The sequence below is a fragment of the Panthera tigris genome, chromosome B1 (genome assembly GCF_018350195.1).
Source record: "Panthera tigris isolate Pti1 chromosome B1, P.tigris_Pti1_mat1.1, whole genome shotgun sequence".
In the NCBI taxonomy this organism is placed as follows: Eukaryota; Metazoa; Chordata; class Mammalia; order Carnivora; family Felidae; genus Panthera; species Panthera tigris.
Window position 1 is genome coordinate 170,261,602 of NC_056663.1, and position 18,384 is coordinate 170,279,985.

Below are 18,384 nucleotides of genomic sequence, written 5' to 3' on the forward strand. Positions count from 1 at the left end.
ATGTCACAGGGTCTGTGTCATTCACCTCACTACATCTCATCACGTAGGCATTTTATCATCTCACATTATCGTAATAAAGGTGAGTACAGTACAACAAGATGTTTTGAAAGAGACCACGTTCAAATAACTTTTATTACGGTATATTTTATAATTGTTCTATTGAATTTTTAGTTATTGTTAATCTCTTACTGTGCCTGATTTATAAATTAAAATTTATCATGGGTAGTTATGTATAGAGAAAAACATATTGGAAACACTTAGATCCTTTCAGATCTAACTTTGACGTTCATTTATCCATGACCAGAGCAGCATTTGGCCTGGGAATAATTTCCCCCCATTACTGAGGCAAGACTTATCTTAGTATTCTACACCGTATCTGTGAATTCTGAGGTTTTCCAATCTGGCTGTTAGGAACAGGAACTATTTCTGGCCTTTGACGAGCTCCAAGAACTGTTTACTCTTCCCTGTAATCTCTTCAGGTGGTTCTTTCCCTGACCTTGGGTAATTTCCTCACACACATTCACTGAGCAGCACTCAGCCAAATACTAAAGGGGCCCCTCTGCTCATCTCCAGAGTTGTCCCTCTGGGCCACGCTCTCTGACCCTGTGCTTTGCTCTGCGAGTGCTACTGGCCTTGGCTCCCTCAAACTTGCACCCCCATCTCCTCAACTCAGAGAGATGGCTGGGCTCCCCTCGGGCTCCCAGTTAGCTGAGTCCTGGAAATTCACTCTAGGCAATAAGCTGGAGGCAGCTATAGTCTTCCCTCATTTGTTTCCTATCCGGCAGAGATCACTGTCCTTTGTTGCCTACTGTCAGGATCTTGAATGCTTGTTTCCTTGAATCTTGTTCCCTACATTTTGTTCAGTGTTTTTAGTTGTTTCAGACGGGTGAGTAAATCACATTCTTGTTACTCCATGTTAACTAGAAGCAGAAGCTATCTTAAAAAAAAAGTACCATGTACTAAATCATTAGGTTAGAGTATCTTAAACAACAATGACAAACAAATAAACACTAAGATAGTACTTGGCTTAGTTCAGGTTGCTGTAACAAAGTACCACGGACTGGGTGGCTTAGAAATTTCTTTCTCACAGTCTGGAGACTGGAAATCCCAGATCACAGTGCCAGCATGGTTAGGTTCTGGTGAAAGCCGTCATCTGGGTTGCAGACTACTGATTTCTTGTTGTGTAAAAGTAAGCTGGCCCTCTGTCCTCTTACACAGGCACTAATTCCATTCATGAGGACCCTATTCTCATGACCTCCTTATCTCCCAAAGGTCTTTCCTCCAAATACCATCACACTGGAGATTAAATTTCAATGTACAGATTTTAGGGAGACACAAACATTCAGTCCATAATAACACCAAAAGCATATTTTTACTCAATATAAAGAATGCCTTTCTATAACCACAATCATACAAAAATGGAACAGTCTTCCTTGAAAAGAAGTGTGTTCCCTGTCACTGCAGATGCAGACAGAGGTGATAAGCATTGTCAGAATATTGTAGAAAATATGCAGGTATGGTCAGCAAACTATATAGCCCACAGGCCAAATCTGTCCCGCCACCTGTTTTTTGTTGACACAAGGCTGTACACATTTTTTTTTCTAACATACCGTGTATGTGTATGGTCTTTTCATGCTACAATGGCATAATGGAGCAGTTGTGATAGAGACTATGCCCTTCAAAACCTAAAATATCTTACTTTCTTCAGAAAAAGTTCACCAATCTTGGATTGAGGGATCAGATATGGCTGATGTGACAGAATGACTTCTTCGATGCCTTCCCAACTTGAGATTCTATGAGTCTGTGAGTCTATGAGACTGAGAGTCTATGAGTCTGTGGAAGCAGGGAACGCAATTTATTGCCTAATGCAAATTTTGCATCTTCCTCCACATATCTATATTTATTTTAAATTCTTTTTAAGTTTATTTTATTTATTTTTAGAGAGAGCATGCACATGTGAGCAAGCAAGAGAAGGGCAGAGAGAGAGGGAGAGCGAGGACTCCAAGCAGTCCTCATGCTGTCGCACAGAGCCTGACATGGGGCTTGAACTCACGAACCGCGGGATCATGACCCGAGCAGAAACCAAGAGTCTGATGCTTAACCGACTGAGCCACCCAGGTGCCTCTTTATTTATTTTGATGTAATCTTCTCTTCCCCATCTCGCTTCCTTGGGCAACATTGACCTTCCCTATGTTTTTCCTCTAGCTTTGCCTCCCTCCTCCCCACCTCACACCCACATATTCCTTGTGATGTGCTATCAATTCCTTCCCCTTCCGCCACCAGTTCTTTTACTTCTGCTTCTTTTTTTCTTTCCTCTTTTTTCTTCCTCTTCCTCTTTTCTCTTCTTCCTCCCTTCTTCTTTGTCTCTGCATCTCTTTCCCTCCCTCCTCCTTCTTCCTCTTCTCTTTTATTCAATAACTATTTGAGCACCATGACAGACAGTATTCTAGACATTGGGGCCATAGCAGCGACAAGGCAGTTTCTGCCATCACAAAGCTTACACTGGTACCCCAGTTTGAAAAGCAAGACCACAGTATGTCTTCAGGTCAAAAACAAGCCAGTGTCACCGGAAATCATTTCAGAGAATCCAAGGAAAGGCACACTCACCAACTGTCACGATGCAAGAAAACGCACAGCGATCGTTCCCCAGCAAAGGCACGCTTGAGTCTATGGTCTTGTCAAATTGCTGCCAACCTTAAATGGAAAAACCTTCTGATAACAAAGCATTTTAAATTTCAACTAGAATGAGAGTGAGAAAAGATTGGGCACCACTGTCCCCAAAGAACAACCTCAGCGCCACATATGATTTTGTATATGTGCCATATCAAAACGTTCTCACCTGTAGTTGCTGAAAGAGATTTTCTTTTGAGGATGAAAGGTACAATGACTGAAAGGGCATTTGACAACATGAAGTGAATTAAATTTCAGGAGCCACCAATGTCCTACAGCCAATCTTCCTAATTTTATTAAAAAACTAAAAATAACTTCCATTTCAATCTCTAGGAAAAACCTCTCTAACTCTAGTTTTTAATTAATTTTTCAAAACAAACTCTCCTTGGGGGCAGTAATCAATCAATGAATCAATCAGGCAATCAATCTCTCCTTTAGGAGAATGTACTTTGTAAAATCATTTCAATTTTGTTTTCTCAGAAACCTGAATTTAATGGAGAATTACTATAAATTATGATTCTGGAAAATAAGCAATGTTAACGTAACTGTGATACATTTGACCCCAGTAATTTAACAGTGCCCTCATCCCCAAGATGAATTTCAAACTCTGGTTTATAGAAAACTTCTAAGATGGAATTGCTACAAAGTCCTCATGTTGTTTCAAACAAAGGGACCTACTGTTGGCAAACCTGCTTGATTTTTGTCTCTTTGTTCTTTTCTTGAAAACTCCTGCTGTCTGTTCCATTTCTCTGGGCATGCAGTTGAGACTGTTGTTAAAATTCTTTCAAATTGAAATGTCTGTTCAGGAAAGGCATTCAGGAGGTCTGATGAACAGATACCTGACATTACTCTGCTTCTGAATAGGGAAGTAGTTCTAATCTTGCTCATTCTTTCTTTCTCCTTCATTTGAACAGAACAACTTAAATTTAGCTATGTTTCTGAACAAACATGTATCAAATGTATCAAAATTTCTCTTACCTGCCAGAAATATTACAGAAGGAATATCTGTTGATAAAGATTAAGCAAATGCTACGAAAAAGCTACTGTGTTTAATGTAATATACAAAGGAAGTTGTGTTATTATATTTTCACTTATTACCCTCAAGCTAGGAAAATTTCAGATTAATTTTTTTAAAGATTAAATATATTTGCTGTGAGTTCTGATTACTTGAAAACTGTCACTTCCCACTGCTTATATCTGTAATCCTTTGAACTACTTCTGTACGAACTTCAATAGATAGTGCATATGATCACACATGTTAATGCATGTTCCACACACAAAAATTAACCCAGGGGCACCTGGGTGGCTCTGTTGGTCAAGTGTCTGATGTCAGCTCAGGTCATGATCCCATGGTTCATGGGTTTGAGCCCTGTGTGGGGCTCTGTGCTGACATCTCAGAGCCTGGAGCCTGCTTCGGATTCTGTGACTCCCTCTGTCTTTGCTACTCCCCTACTCATGTGCTGTCTCTCTCTCTCTCTCTCTCTCTCAAAAATAAATTTAAAAAAATTTCAATAAAATGCAATTCTTAAAAAAAAAATTAACACAAAATGAATCAAAACCTAAATGTAAGAGCTAAAACAATGAAACTCTTAGAAGAAAACACAGGAGTAAGTATTTGTGGTCTTGTATTTGGTAATGATTTCTTAGGTATGACACCAAAAGCATAAGCAACTAAAATAGATAGCAAAAAATTAGATAAATTGGAGTTCACCAAAAATTTAAATATACAACATCAAGAGTAAATACTTTAGTGTTGTAAAAGGTTACTATCAAGAAAATGAAGACAACCCATAGAACAGCATAAAATATTTACAATTATATGTCTCATATGAGACTTGTATACAGAATTTATAAAGAATTCTTACAACTCAAAAATAAAGACAAATAACCCAATTAAAAAATAGACAAAGGATCTGCAGACATTTCTCCAAAGAAAATATACAAAGGGCCAAAGAGCACATGAAAAGATGCTCAACATCAGTAGTCAATAGGGAAATGCAAATCAAAACCATAATGAGAAAGTACTTCACACTACTAGAGTGATTAGAATTAAAAAAAAAAAAAGAAAAAAGAAAAAGAAAGAAAATAGTAAGTGTTAGGGAGGATATAGAGAAATTGGAATCCTTAAACTCTGCTGGTGGGAATGTAAAATGGTGCAGTTGCTTTGGAAAACGGATTAGTAGTTCCTCAAAAACTTAAACATAATATTACCATTTTACTCAGCAATTCCTTTTGTAGGTATATATACCCCAAGAGAACTGAAAAAAAGGTGTTCAAACAAAAACTTGTATATGAATGTCCATAGCAGCACTAAAAAGGTGGAAACAATCCAAATGCCCATCAGCTGATGACTAGGTAAGCAAAATGTAGTTTATCTGTACAATGGAATATTATTTGATCACAAAAAAGAATGGAGAACTGATACATAATACAACATAATGAACCTTAAACGCATCACTCCAGTAAAAGAAATCAGACACGATAGGGGGAGCATGGCTGGCTCAGTCAGAAGAACATGTGACTCGTAATCTCGGGGTCATGAGTTAGAGCCGCATTTTGGGTATAGAGATTACTTAAATGAATAAAACTAAAAAAAAAAAAGAAAAAAGAAAGGCCACGTATTGTATAATTCCATTTAAACAAAATGTCCAAAATAGGCAAATCCACAGAGAAAAAAAGTAGATTAGTGGTTGCCATGGGTTGGGGGGAAGGAGGAATGACAGCTAATGGATATGGGATTTCTTTCTGGGGTGATGAAAATGTTCTAGAATTAGATAGTGGTGATGGGTTGACAACTTTGTGAATAACTAAAACCACTGAGTTGTATACTTTTAAAAAGTTGAATTTTAAGCATTTGAATTATATTTCAATCAAAAGTTGTATGGAAAAAAAAATGCTAGTATATGGCTAAGATCAAACCCATTTAGACCACGCAATCAAATTAATTTTGCCTGGTTTATAAACATATAGATGACAGCAGAGAAATTCTTTATAATGCTATTACACTTTGTATATTTACTTGGCTTAAAATTTTATAAATTATAAAATTTATAAATTACAAAATTATAATTTGTTTACTACACTTACGTTAACCTGGGGGAAAAAAATGAAGTTGCGATTTATGAAAATTAGAAGGAAAGAGGCTGTTGGTTCCAACAAAATTTGTCAACTTGAAAATAAATTTTTTAAGTTTATTTATTTTGAGAGAGAGAGAGAGCGACAGCACAAGTGGGGGAGGGGGAGAGAGAGAGAATCCCAAGCAGGCTCCACACTGCCAGGGCAGAGCCGGACATGGGGCTCAAACCCACAGAGCTGTGAGATCATGACTTGAGCCAAAACCAACAGTCATACACTCAACCAGCTGAGCCACCCAGGCGTCCCTTGAAAATAATTTTCATAACCATATTAACGGATATTTGTTAAGCCATTACTATTTGTAAGAGAATGTGATGTGCATTTTGATAGACTATCTAAGACCAGCACTGTGCTAGGCTCCACGAGGCTCAGATAAGAATTGAATAACAGTCCTTGCTTAAAATCTGGTTAAGGAAACAAGACTAACATAGCTAAAGCAGTTAGAGAGCAAATGTGGCATATATTTAAGACTGAGTGGAATGTACAAACTCCTAAAATTATAATGCTGAATGTCTCTTAGTATTCTTTGGTGTTAAGCTTCTCTTTTTGCAGGTCCTGACTTTAGGAAGTAAATGCCATAGAGTTCCAAAAAAGGGCAAATCAATTCATTCAGTAGATAATTAGTGAGTGCCTACTATGGGCCAAGCATTCAAATTGTGATAATTGAAATTATTACAAAAAGGAAAATAAGACACAATTTAGCTATATGCATCTAGTGTTATGTATGGGAAGGAAATAAGAGGGATTTTAGTCATCTTAAGAGCTGGTCTTTTTCACTGTTCTACCTCCCGGGTTCAGTCCTATCCTGTGATACCGTGTGAACACTCCAAATGGAGAAGCAATGAAATTGGTGGTTAGGAAGCACAAGCGTTTCTCAAACAGCCCATATTTAAACATACAGACATATTTAGGGGCACCTAGGTGGCTCAGTCGGTTGAGCATCCCACTCTTGATTTCAACTCAGACTGTGATCCCAGAGTCGTGGGATGGAACCCCGTGTCAGGCTCTGGGCTGAGAGCAGAGCCGGCTTAAGATTCTCTCTCTCCCTCTGCCCCTCTCCCTTGCTGTGCTTTCTCTCTCTCAAATAAAAACAAAACAAAACATACATAGATATTTATATTTTTCTATTATCAAGAAAATATTCAAATTCGATGCTGTAAACATTTAAAATCAGAAGTTAATGCTATTTTTCAGGATAAACAGTATGAGATTAAACTACCATTTAACTTTACAATTAATTTTTTCTCCCAGGAAGAACAATATTGGATTTTGGAGTCTATAGTTCAGAGAACCACCAAGGTCCTCATCTTTAGTTACTAGCTGTCTGACGTTGGGTGAGTCATTTAATCTCTGTTTCCTTTACCTGTAAAAGGACGGTAGCAATATTCCTACTTTGTTGGGTTGCCCTGAGTTTAAATGAAGTAATGGAAAAAAAGATTTTAGCATTGTCCCTGGTACCTCATAGTCTCAATTAATGTTAAATATGATCCTTGGGAAATAGTTGGATTCATTAGCCTTTCTCTCCATTTACAATTCATAAAGCAGCCATGAAGTTCTTGGAGATGGTAGATGTATCTCTCCCTTAAAATAATATCTATTATTTTTTATTATTTTTAATTACCTGTTTCTGAAAACAAAAACTAAAAACCTAAAAATGTCTTAATTAAAAGATAGGTTTTAAAAAATGTTTACTTATTTTGAGAGAGAGAGAGAGAACTCGTGTGCACTTACAAGCAAATGAGAGGAAGGGTGGAGAGAAAGGGAGAGAGAGAATCCCAAGCAGGTGCAGGACTGGATCCCAGGAACAGTGAGATCATGACCTGAGCTGAAATCTGGAGTCAGATGCTCAACCGACTGAACCACCCAAGCACCCCAAAAGATAGGTTTTGAATGAGAGCAATACAACTTTGTATGTAAGACAAGTTTCAAAATGTTAACTTGCAGGGATCCAAATTCCTTGAGATCAGAATGGATGAAACTCCTATTTTAGAGCACAAGGAGGAATTAAGCAGAAGGCAGGGACCCAAGGAGCCAGCTTGGCAGAATGGGAGATTCTTCAAAGCATAATGAGAAGCTTTGCTTCTAGCAACAGAAGCCAACACTCATGAAATTGAAAATTCTATGAATTAACCAAAACAAGAGATAGGAAACGGAGCAATACAAAATTGCACAGGAAATCAAGTGATATATAGGTGGTTTATTAAACACTGCAGACCATCTTATGGACTTTGTTCTTGAATAAGTAGGCATCCTTTCAAAGTTAAGGAAAATAAGGCACAAGAGGGTGCCATGAATTTGCCATGAATCACTAACTTAATATTCTTATATAGGTCCAGGCTAAATATTTCTTACCACAAACTTACCTAGGGGGGTGAATTCCTGAGAGACAGAAAGTAGATTAGTGGTTGCCAGGGGCTGGGGGTGGGGGAGATGTGGAGTGATGTTAAGGACATGTGGTTTCTTGATTAAAATCAGTGGGGATACAGTGGTGAAGAGCATAGACATAGTTCCTGTCCTTATGGAGATTATTTACCTATGAAGGAGACAAGGCAACAAAACAATCATTGTGTTAAATGCAATGGTTAAATGCAACGGTTAAATGCAATGGTTACAAAAGTGAAGAGAACTGGGTCAGTGGCACTTATGTAGGGAACAACTTCTAACAATGAGTAAGAGTCAGAGGTAGAGGGATGGGAAGCAGCAGGAAGTAAATTATGGTGTTCCCAGCAAAGTAAACCATATATTCAAAGGCCCAGAGATGAAACAGCTCATAACATGTTTAGGAACTGAAAAATATTTAGATCAATGGGAACAAGGTAGGAGGCAAGGAGAGGCTTGGAAACGGGGGTCAGACCACACAGAGACTCATAGGTCATATTAGAGTTTGGTCTCTGTCCTAGAAACAGTGGAGAAGCAACAGAAGTGATTAGGGAAGCAAGTGACACGATCAGATTTGTTTTTAAGAGATCACTGCAGAATGGAGAATGATTAGGATGAGGCAAGCCTGGAGGCAAGGAGACTAGTTTGGAGAGATAATGTGACTGAACCAGGCTGGTAGCCCTGTGGATGATAAGAGGTAGAGAGATGGAAGAGATACTTTGGAAGTGGAATCATCAGGACTTTGTGATTGCTGGCTATGAGATATTAGAGGGATTCGAGTATTATTCTGGCATGGGCAACTTACAGTCATTCACTGAGCTGAGAGCACAGAAGGGGAGGAGATCTGGGGAGATTTCCGTGTTAGAAATGTTAAACTTGAGGTGCCTCTGGAGATAGCCAAAAGAATATGTCTAGCAGGCAGTGGGTAGTACATGTCTAAAGTTCAGGAGAAGGAATGTCCTAGAGCCATGGATCAGTGAGTCATCATCAATTTAGGGATGGTAATTGAAGGCCTGGGAGGAGATGAAGTCCTGGGCAAGTAGAATGAGAAGAGAGGGATCTCAGAATAAAATAATGAGGAGCACCAACAAGTAAGAAAAGGACAAAAGGGAGGAGGCTGCATAGGAGACCGAAGCCAAGAGGAAGGAGTAGAATCAGAGAACCATTGTGTCCCAGAAGCCAAGGAGAGGAAGAAGTGGTCAAATGTGTCAGATGCTGAAAGAGAAGTCAGTAGAAGAAGGACTGAGAATTCTCTATTGAATCTAGTAACAAGGAACTTCGAGATTTCAGTGGAAACCCAGATTCCAGTAAGTAGATGAGTGATCTGAAGAGAAGACAATGGAAACAATTCTTTGGAGAAGTGGGTCTGCAACATCGCTGGACAGAAATGTGGAATCAAATGAAGTTTCCTTAAATGAAAAGCATGGGAGAGAGTTAGGTAATTGAATGACAAAAAGATAAAAAAAGAAATTAGCCAATAAAGAGGGGGAAGTTGAAAATGCACAAGAGAGGGATTAAAAAATTTTTTTTAAATGTTTATCTATTTTTGACAGAGAGAGACAGAGCATGAGCAGGGGAGGGGCGGAGAGAGAGGGAGACACAGAATCTGAAGCAGGCTGCAGGCTTCGAGCTGTCAGCACAGAGCCCGATGCAGGGCTTGAACCCATGAACCATGAGATCATGACCTGATCTGAAGTCGGACGCTCAACCAACTGAGCCACCCAGGCGCCCCAAGAGAAGGATTTTAATAGAAAAAGATACTTATAGAAGGCAGGAGGGAGCCTTTCACTTTAGATTGGAGAATAGGAGAGACATCTCCTATAACAGAGGGTGAAGAAGGAGATGTTCTGTACCTATTTAAATTTCTGGGCATCATGCAGTGTGTGCAGGACCCAGCTTCTACTAGCTCATGGCAGCCAATAGTTAAATTTTCAGAAATTTTGAGAGCTGGCTAGTATACATCAAAAGCTTGAATTCAGCCACTGTGGGAATATTTACACCATGGAAACTGATCAACACTATAAATCAGAACTTCCTCACACCCCAAACCCCCAAAGAGTCAGTTATTGGTCATTTACTAGTATACCACTGGCCAGGGTATAAAAGTGAAGGAGTACCTAACCCAATAGCACCGTTCTGTCTTTTGGGTAGAAGGGAAGATTGAATGCCGGTGTCAGAGGTTCAGGGAAAATGAAGAGAGGTTGAATTCTGTGGAGCATGGCAAAAAGAACCACTTAGGGAAATGCTGAATGATTACCAGGCTGTGCTGAGGTTGGAGACTACTGGTCTATGGTAGAATCAATGTGATGCATGCAGTTGTATGATTTCTCCCATGAGCTCAGTAGCCTGGGGATCTCAGCAGAGAAGTAGATAGGTGGTTTGATTCAGAGCCATTCTCTTGCCTGGCAGTTGTGATGGAAGAAGTAAATGGAGCAAGGATAATGAAGCTGTTTGCAAGAAAGTAGCTGCAGTAATGGGCCACGGCACCTCAAACTGTAAAGGGAAAGAGGTGAAGATAGGAGAAGGTGGTGGGTAAGGACAAGGTGAAGGAGTCATGTTTTCCTGGTATTATGTGCTCCGAGTGCCCTTACTGTCCTGGTCTCATTTTTGCAAGTAAGCTCTCCCATTTGGCAATGCCGCTTTTGGAATGCATCATCTAGATCCAAGCCCCTCAGTCTTATTCAATGCTCCAGTTTGGTCCGACCATCAAAGACTATATTGTTGTCCTTGTTTTAGACATCCTATGTTAAAGATTCGATGCCCAGTGTCATCAGAAGAATTTAGCATCATTGTTAAACACACGGCATAAATGAGGTGAAGCAGGAATAGACAGTTTTTTAACATTTTAGTGGGAATGATCTGATATTTGAAAATCTTTTGCTTAGCATTAGCTAACTGATGAACCATCACCAATGAATATCATTGAGGAACTGTAGTTCATCAATAGCGAATATAATTGCCATTAAAACATCATTTTGCAAATTATTAGAACAGAGAAGTACTAAATAACACAGTGTACCAGGGTGGCTCAGTTGATGAAGCGTCCAACTTTGGCTCAGGTCATGATCTCCAGGTTCATGGGTTCGAGTCCCACATCGGGCTCTGTGCTGACAGCTCAGAGCCTGGCGTCTGCTTTGGATTGTGTCTCCCTCTCTCTCTCTGCCCCTCCCCAACTTTCGCTCTGTCTCTCAAAAATAAACATGAGAAAAGAAGTACTAAATAACACAGGGGAAACTTCAGAGAGTTAATGTAAAATCTCAAAATGGCCTTCAAATACACATAATTTCTGGAGTAGTTTCCCACCAAGAAGAAGACTCTTTCTGGATTATACAGAATTTGTTTATGGATATCCTTAGAAGCTCACCTAGAGATGGGATTGTTACTGATGGCGGAACAGCAAGAAAACAAATCTGCTGTTATAAGAAAATACTGTAGGGCACAGGAACTATCACTTTAATTTCAAAGGACAATGAGCTTTTATAGCTGAAACCTGCTTATACCTTCCAAAGCCTCTAAACAATAGAACTGTCAGAAATCTGTGTAGTCGGTGGACTGTCTTCCCCATGTCACCTTTCCCTAAGATTAAGTAAATTGAGTACAGTGCCAGTGTTCCATTTCTTAACACGTATATGTTGCAGGAATTTTCTTTCTGAATTAAAAATGTCGTTTCAGTAAGATAATTGAATTGATGGTACTCTTGTGTTTGCAATTCATCACAATTAGTGCCAGATTCAACAAATACAATCCATTTTCACACAGTATGTGTGAGATGAGCTGGATGTCATGGCTTTGAAATAGCTAGATTCCCTGGTGCTATGGATGTAAACCTTGCCTACGTAACTTCTGTTCTTGCTTATGAGGTAAGCGAAGGTGAATGCCATGAACACTGTCATACTGGGGAGGATACTTTCTTCTTCATCAAAGCGGGAAAGTGCATTTCCTGCTTGAATAGCTGATCCATCAAAAACATGGCAAGTAAAGCTATCGATTTTAGTCCCTTCACGCTAGATTTTTTTCTTACCATTTTTTTTTTTCTAACCTTGAGGTATTCAGATATGCAGTGAGAGAGAGAGGAGGTATCAGGGAGAGCAGGAAGTGTGCAGATTTTTTTTTTCTTGTGTCACTCTTCGTTTTGGCCAGCAAGGGGAGTTATAGGAACAATTTCAGTTGTTTGAGCTGAGACGCTTGGGGACATACCTCCCACAGCTGATTAGTCCCCGTGTCTCTTGCACTGGCCTTTCCCTGTAACCCAGCTAGTATTTTACTGTTATGTACCAGTGTAGTTTCCCTTTCATCTAATAGTTTGCTGGCCCCAAATTAATTGTGAACTTCAAAGTAAAAACTCTACCGGAATGGTGGGACATTGGAAATGAAGTGAGCTTCTATGCCCAGGTGGCATAAAAATCTAATTGTAGCCGGGAGCAGCCCTAGCCCCCTTAATGCGGATAAGACAGCATTCAACTGGCTTCAATAAAAAGAGACTTAAATGGAAGGGAGGTGGCCTTGAGGAGAGCCGCCAGGACTGCCAGGACTGAGAAGGCCATTGTTCTAAGTTCTCCTGGGGTTTATAGAGATTGACAAGGCACCTGCTGCTTTCCAGAGCTGACCGTTCTCGGGTCAGCCCTGAAAACACCCAGGGCTGGGACATTCCCCAAGCTGGCCCCTAACTGGCCCCTAGCCATCCAGGTGGTGGAGATTCAAAGATGTAGGTAGAAGGTGTGGGAAGAGCCCTCGAGAGGAATCTGGAGAGATTGTTTCCAGTCTGTGAACCCAGGAGAGCTTTCTCCCTTTTCAATCGTATTTCATGCTTCTTAGCTTCCACCAAGGTTTTCTGTGGCCTTCTGTGGAGTTCGTCTGCTAGTAACATTTAATCACTGACCACTTTCACAGATAATGGTTCATTTTATTCGTTTAGTTTGGGATCAAAATCAAAGATTATGTGCCCTACTTAGTGCCCTGATCCTGCTTTCCCAATCCCCACCCTAGCTGTTAAACATATTACTTTGCTGTTAATGGCAAAATAGATTAAAAATCAGTAATCACTGTTTTTCTCCAAGTGAAGATCAAATTTTTATTTCAATGATTTAAAAGATATGTTTTGAATAAATTACATGCCTCAAGCTTTGCTTATGGACAGACTGTGTTGTATAGAGGAGAGGATCTGGCCCATGTAGATTTTAATTCTGACTTTGCCACTTTTGAGCCATATAATCTGGGATAAATCACAGAATTTTGTCAGGGCTTAAGTATTCTCGCTACAAAACTGGGGAGGGTGGACTAACGGAATGGACAAGATTCCAGACTCAGGAGCCAGGCAGACCAGGGTTTTATCCTGACTATATCATGTATTAGCTGGATCACTTTAAGCAAGTGACTATTAGCATTATTTTAAGGTTTTAGTGAAATAATGTACATGAAACCCTTCACATCATTCTTATAATAAGCATTCAACAAAGAATAGTTATTATAATAATTATGAAAATGATCTTAATTATTAAAGTTCTATTAGGGCCTTAAAAAAAAAAAAAACAACTCCAAAAGGCAATGACTTCACTCTGAAATGTTGTGACCAATTGTTATGAATACACCCACTCATCAGATCTGTCCTTCTTCAGGGAATTATGGAACAGGCAGCAATTATACAACTTTGCAAAATACTTAGATTTATTATATAATACTATAATAACATATTTAGCAAAAAATGGAGTTATAGGCATTATAATAAATACGGTCATGGGTTGATTTCCTCTTTTTGTTATAGTGTAATGCCCACTAGAAAATCTTTAAAGGTTAAAATGCATATTCAGTAGTAACACTAAGAGTGTGACAAATGGAGTGATTAGCTCCTTTTAATTTTAAAACTGATTTAGGATTTTCTTTTAGTTCATAAGTTGTAAAAATGTTATCTCTATAATGTTTGGGCTTAATTTAAAATTATTCTCAGACAGAGGCTCCTGGCTGGTTCAGTCAGTAGAGCATGCAACTCTTGATCTTAGGGGTCATGAGTTCAAGCCCCACATTGGGAGTAGAACTTACTTTAAAAAAATAAATAAAATAATAAAGTATACAGTTTGATAAGTTTCTTAAAAATAAATAAAGTTATTCACACACATAATTATTAGAAATGAGCTGTGTTGGGACACCTGGGTGACTCAGTTGGTTAAGCGTTCGGCTTCAGCTCAGGTTGTGATCTCATGGCTCGTAAGTTCGAGCCCCACATTGGGCACTGTGCCAACAGCTCAGAGCCTGGAACCTGCTTCAGATTCTGGGTGCCTCCTTTTCTGCCCCTCCCCTGCTCACACTCTGTCTCTCTCTCTCAAAAATACATAAACATTAAAAAACAATTTTAGAAATGAGATGTATATGCTAGCTTTACAGCTAGGAAGACAAACTAATATAATCCATTGAATAAATGTATATTGAATGCCGATTATGTTCCAGGTACTACTGGAAGTGTTGGGATATAGCAGTGAGTAAAATAGAACAAAGCCCTATGCTCATAAAACTGACCTTCTCCTGGGGTTTACCATCTGTTAGGATGCCAGCCCTAATTGAGGACTCATCTGTCAGGCTCTGGTAACAAGAACTGGGAGACCACACCAGGAGTCATTAAAAAAGAACGCTATATCTGACTGGTGACTTCCACCAAGGCCGGGACTGTGCTGAATTTACCAACGTCACCACAGAGCATTCCTGTCCAATCAGACAGCCACCGGCCACGTGTGGCTATTGAGCGCTTGAACTGTGGCCAGTCCAAATTAAGATACATATAAAGTATAAAATACATATTGGATTTGGAAGACCTAGTAGGAAAACAGTATGTAAAATATCTTAGTAATAATTTCATATTGATGGCATGTGGAAATAAAAATACTATAAATACATTAGGTTAAATAAAATACATTATTAAGATTAATTTCACATTTGTGTTTACTTTTAAAAGTGTGGCTACTAGAACGTTTTACTATTATACACGTGGCTTTCATATTCCTGTATGTCAGTGCTGGTAGAGTGTCTGTCCAGGCATGAGTCGATGTAACACCACAAACTTCTCAGCCAGTGCAGGTAGGAGACAACCCTGACAAAAAGTCAAAATGTGCCATCTCCTACCTTCATCTCCTACCTTCTCTTCTTTTAGGTACTGTCTGATCCCTGAGTCTTCTGTCTGGAGTTCCTCCTTGCAGATACCTTCTTTGGAGCCATTTGCAGGCAGTTTCCAGGCTTCAAAACTGGCCCATCCTATCAGAACCCTTCTGCTCAGAGTTCCTTTCCTGCAAAGTAGTCTGCTTTCTCAGATGTTAATAGATTCTGATAGCTTAGGATATCATCCTTTAAGATGTATCCATTAAATGCATGTGCCCTTTAATAAAATGCCTTAGCTGAGAGAAGTCAATCTCCAGTAGTGGGGAATTTGTGCCCAATAAGAGAGTTGGAGCACCATTTCTTCATGGCATGGAAGCCACAGAAGCATGAAGACTATAATCCCACCTTGTCTACAGTTGTCCATTGAGATCAAGACAGGCCAGTTCCTCTTTACAAATCCTCTCTCCCTGGTGTTTGTACACCATTTCACAGTCTACAAAGTGCTTTCACAGATTTCCCAGTTTAGCCTCCAACCATTCCATGAAATAGGTAAGGATGACCTCATTAGTTGCTTTATATAGATTTTTTAAAATGAGGCCAGAAGGCAAAAGGTCTTCTAGCTGGTGAAGCCTGTGAAGGAGGAGGAGGAGTACCAGATACTCAGAGGGACGGGGAGAACAGTGGAAGAAAGTGACTAAGAATGTTCTAAAGATCTTAGCTAGGGGAGGTGGGGGTGGGGTGGGAGAGGGAAGGCTAGATTAGAACATCATGGTGGGGAATATACTGCATCTCAGGGGGTGGCTTATTTACAAATAATACTAAAGACATATTCTGATACAGAGGGGAGGAAAAGGGAAGTAACCATTAATGAAATAGGAAAAAAATACAAAAGAGACTCCAAATTAACAAAGGAGAAAATGAAACATATATTAAGCTGTTGAAATGAGCAAAAATAGAGAAAAAGAAACAGAGGGAATCAAAATCTAAATTAAATTAATGAATACAGAATAAGATAAGAACATTGGATGTGATGACCTGAATGTATCCATTAAAAAGCAGAAACTGGGGCACTTGGGTGGTTCAGTCGGTTAAGTGGTTAAGCGACTGACTCTTGATCTCAGCTCAGGTCATGATCTCACGGTTCCTGGGTTCAAGTCCCATGTCCGGCTCTGTGCTGACAGCTCAGATTCTGGAGCCTGCTTTGGATTCTGTGTCTCCCTCTCTCTCTGCCCCTCCCCCCACTCATGCTCTGTCTGTCTGTTTCTCTCTCTTTTTCTCTCTCAAAAATAAACATTAAACAAAAATTTTAAATGAGAAACTGCCAGCTTTGGTTAAAAAAGCAAAAGTCAGCTGTATGATAATTACTAGGAACATGCCTATACAGAGTATCAAAGAAGGGATATACACGGGCACCTGGGTGGCTCAGTCGGTTGAGCATCTGGCTTCAACTCAGGTCATGATCTCGTGGTCTGTGAGTTTGAGCCCCGCGTCGGGCTCTGTGCTGACAGCTCAGAGCCTGGAGCCTGCTTCAGATTCTGTGTCCCCCTCTCTCTCTGCCCCTCCCCCACTCATGCTCTGTCTCTCTCTGTCTCAGAAATAAATAAACATTTAAAAAAAAAAGAAGGGATATACAAAGATAAAGTAGAGTTGGTGATATTAATACTAGACAAATGAGGGGCGCCTGGGTGGCTCAGTCGGTTGAGCGTCCGACTTCGGCTCAGGTCATGATCTCATGGTTCGTGGGCTCGAGCCCCGCATCGGGCTCTGTGCTGACAGCTCGGAGTCTGGAGCCTGTTTCGGATTCTGTGTCTCCCTCTCTCTCTGCCCCTCCCCCACTTGCACTCTGTCTCTCTCTGTCTCAAAAATAAATAAACATTAAAAAAAAATACTAGACAAATGAAATTAAGTTGAAAGCACCAAACAAGGTGAAGAACATCATGTAAGGATATAAAATTATGTAAATAAACTTACAAAATTTAAAATTTATATATAAAAATGAAAATAACGAAAGTTTATCAGACTTAACCATTATTAAAAAATTACATTAAAGGAACTAAGTCTTTTAAATCTAAAATCTAGTTCTTCGAAAAGACCAGTGAAGTCAAAACCTCACCCTCCTCACACATACTGCAAGAAGCAGAAGAGGCAAAATGAGGAGTGAGAAGTAAGTCATATCCCCACGTATAGGAGAGACTAAAGGGATAGGTGAAAATTACTTCTTGCAATTCTATGTCAGCAATTTGAAAATTTAGAGGAAATGACTAATTTCCTCATTAAAAAAAAAAAAAGCAAGTAAAATTGACCCCCAAAAGAAATAGAAAATGTGAACAGATCAATCACTAGAAAAGAAATTGAACAGGTGATGAAAAACATCTTCTGTCAAAACCAAAACAAAAGCCACCAAAACTATACGGATAGCTTCCCAGTTAGGTTTATCTGACTTTCAAAGAAGAGATAATTACAAGGTTATTTACCATGCCAGATGACATTCTTCTAATTCATTGTATAAAACAGCAAACTTTAATACCAAAACCTGGAAAATATAACAACATAAAGGAAAGTATAGAACAATCTTACTTATGAATAAAAGTGCAAAAATTCAAAATAAAATATTAGCAAGCAAAATCCATGTAACAAAAGGATAATATATTATGACCAAACAGGATTTATTTCAGAAATACAAGAATGGTTCATTATTATATAATCTGTTACATAATCAAATGCATCAATAAAAGAGAAAAATATAGGCATTTCAATAAATGCTAAAAACTTATTTGATGGAATTCAGCAGCCATTCCTGCTAAAATCTCTTAGAAAAATAAGAATAGAAGGAAACTATTTAAATATCCTTAAGATTAGCAAAACTGAGCAAGCAAATATGCAGTGGCAAATCAAAAAAAAATCATTTCCCTAAAAAATAGGATAGCTACCAGCACCAATATTATTTACATCACCTTATAAGTTTTGGCGACAGAGAGATTAAAATAGCTGTCATTTACCTAGGAAAGAAAATATAAAGGCCCCCCATTTTACACTAATATAAAATAAATTCAAGAAAGATTAAAAACTTAAATGTAAAAATGTAACTGAATAAAGATATCACACAAAGAAATCTAG

The 18,384-nt window shown here is 39.0% G+C and overlaps 1 long non-coding RNA gene across 2 annotated transcripts in view; it reads left to right on the forward strand.

The window, feature by feature from the left end:
• LOC102963466 overlaps positions 1 to 18,384 on the forward strand; it is a 37,500-nt gene that overhangs the window by 9,423 nt on the left and 9,693 nt on the right. For both annotated transcript variants that reach the window (XR_006217037.1, XR_006217036.1), the window contains exon 3: positions 7,057 to 7,139. This is a non-coding gene — a long non-coding RNA (uncharacterized LOC102963466). The remainder of the gene's footprint in view (positions 1 to 7,056; positions 7,140 to 18,384) is intronic.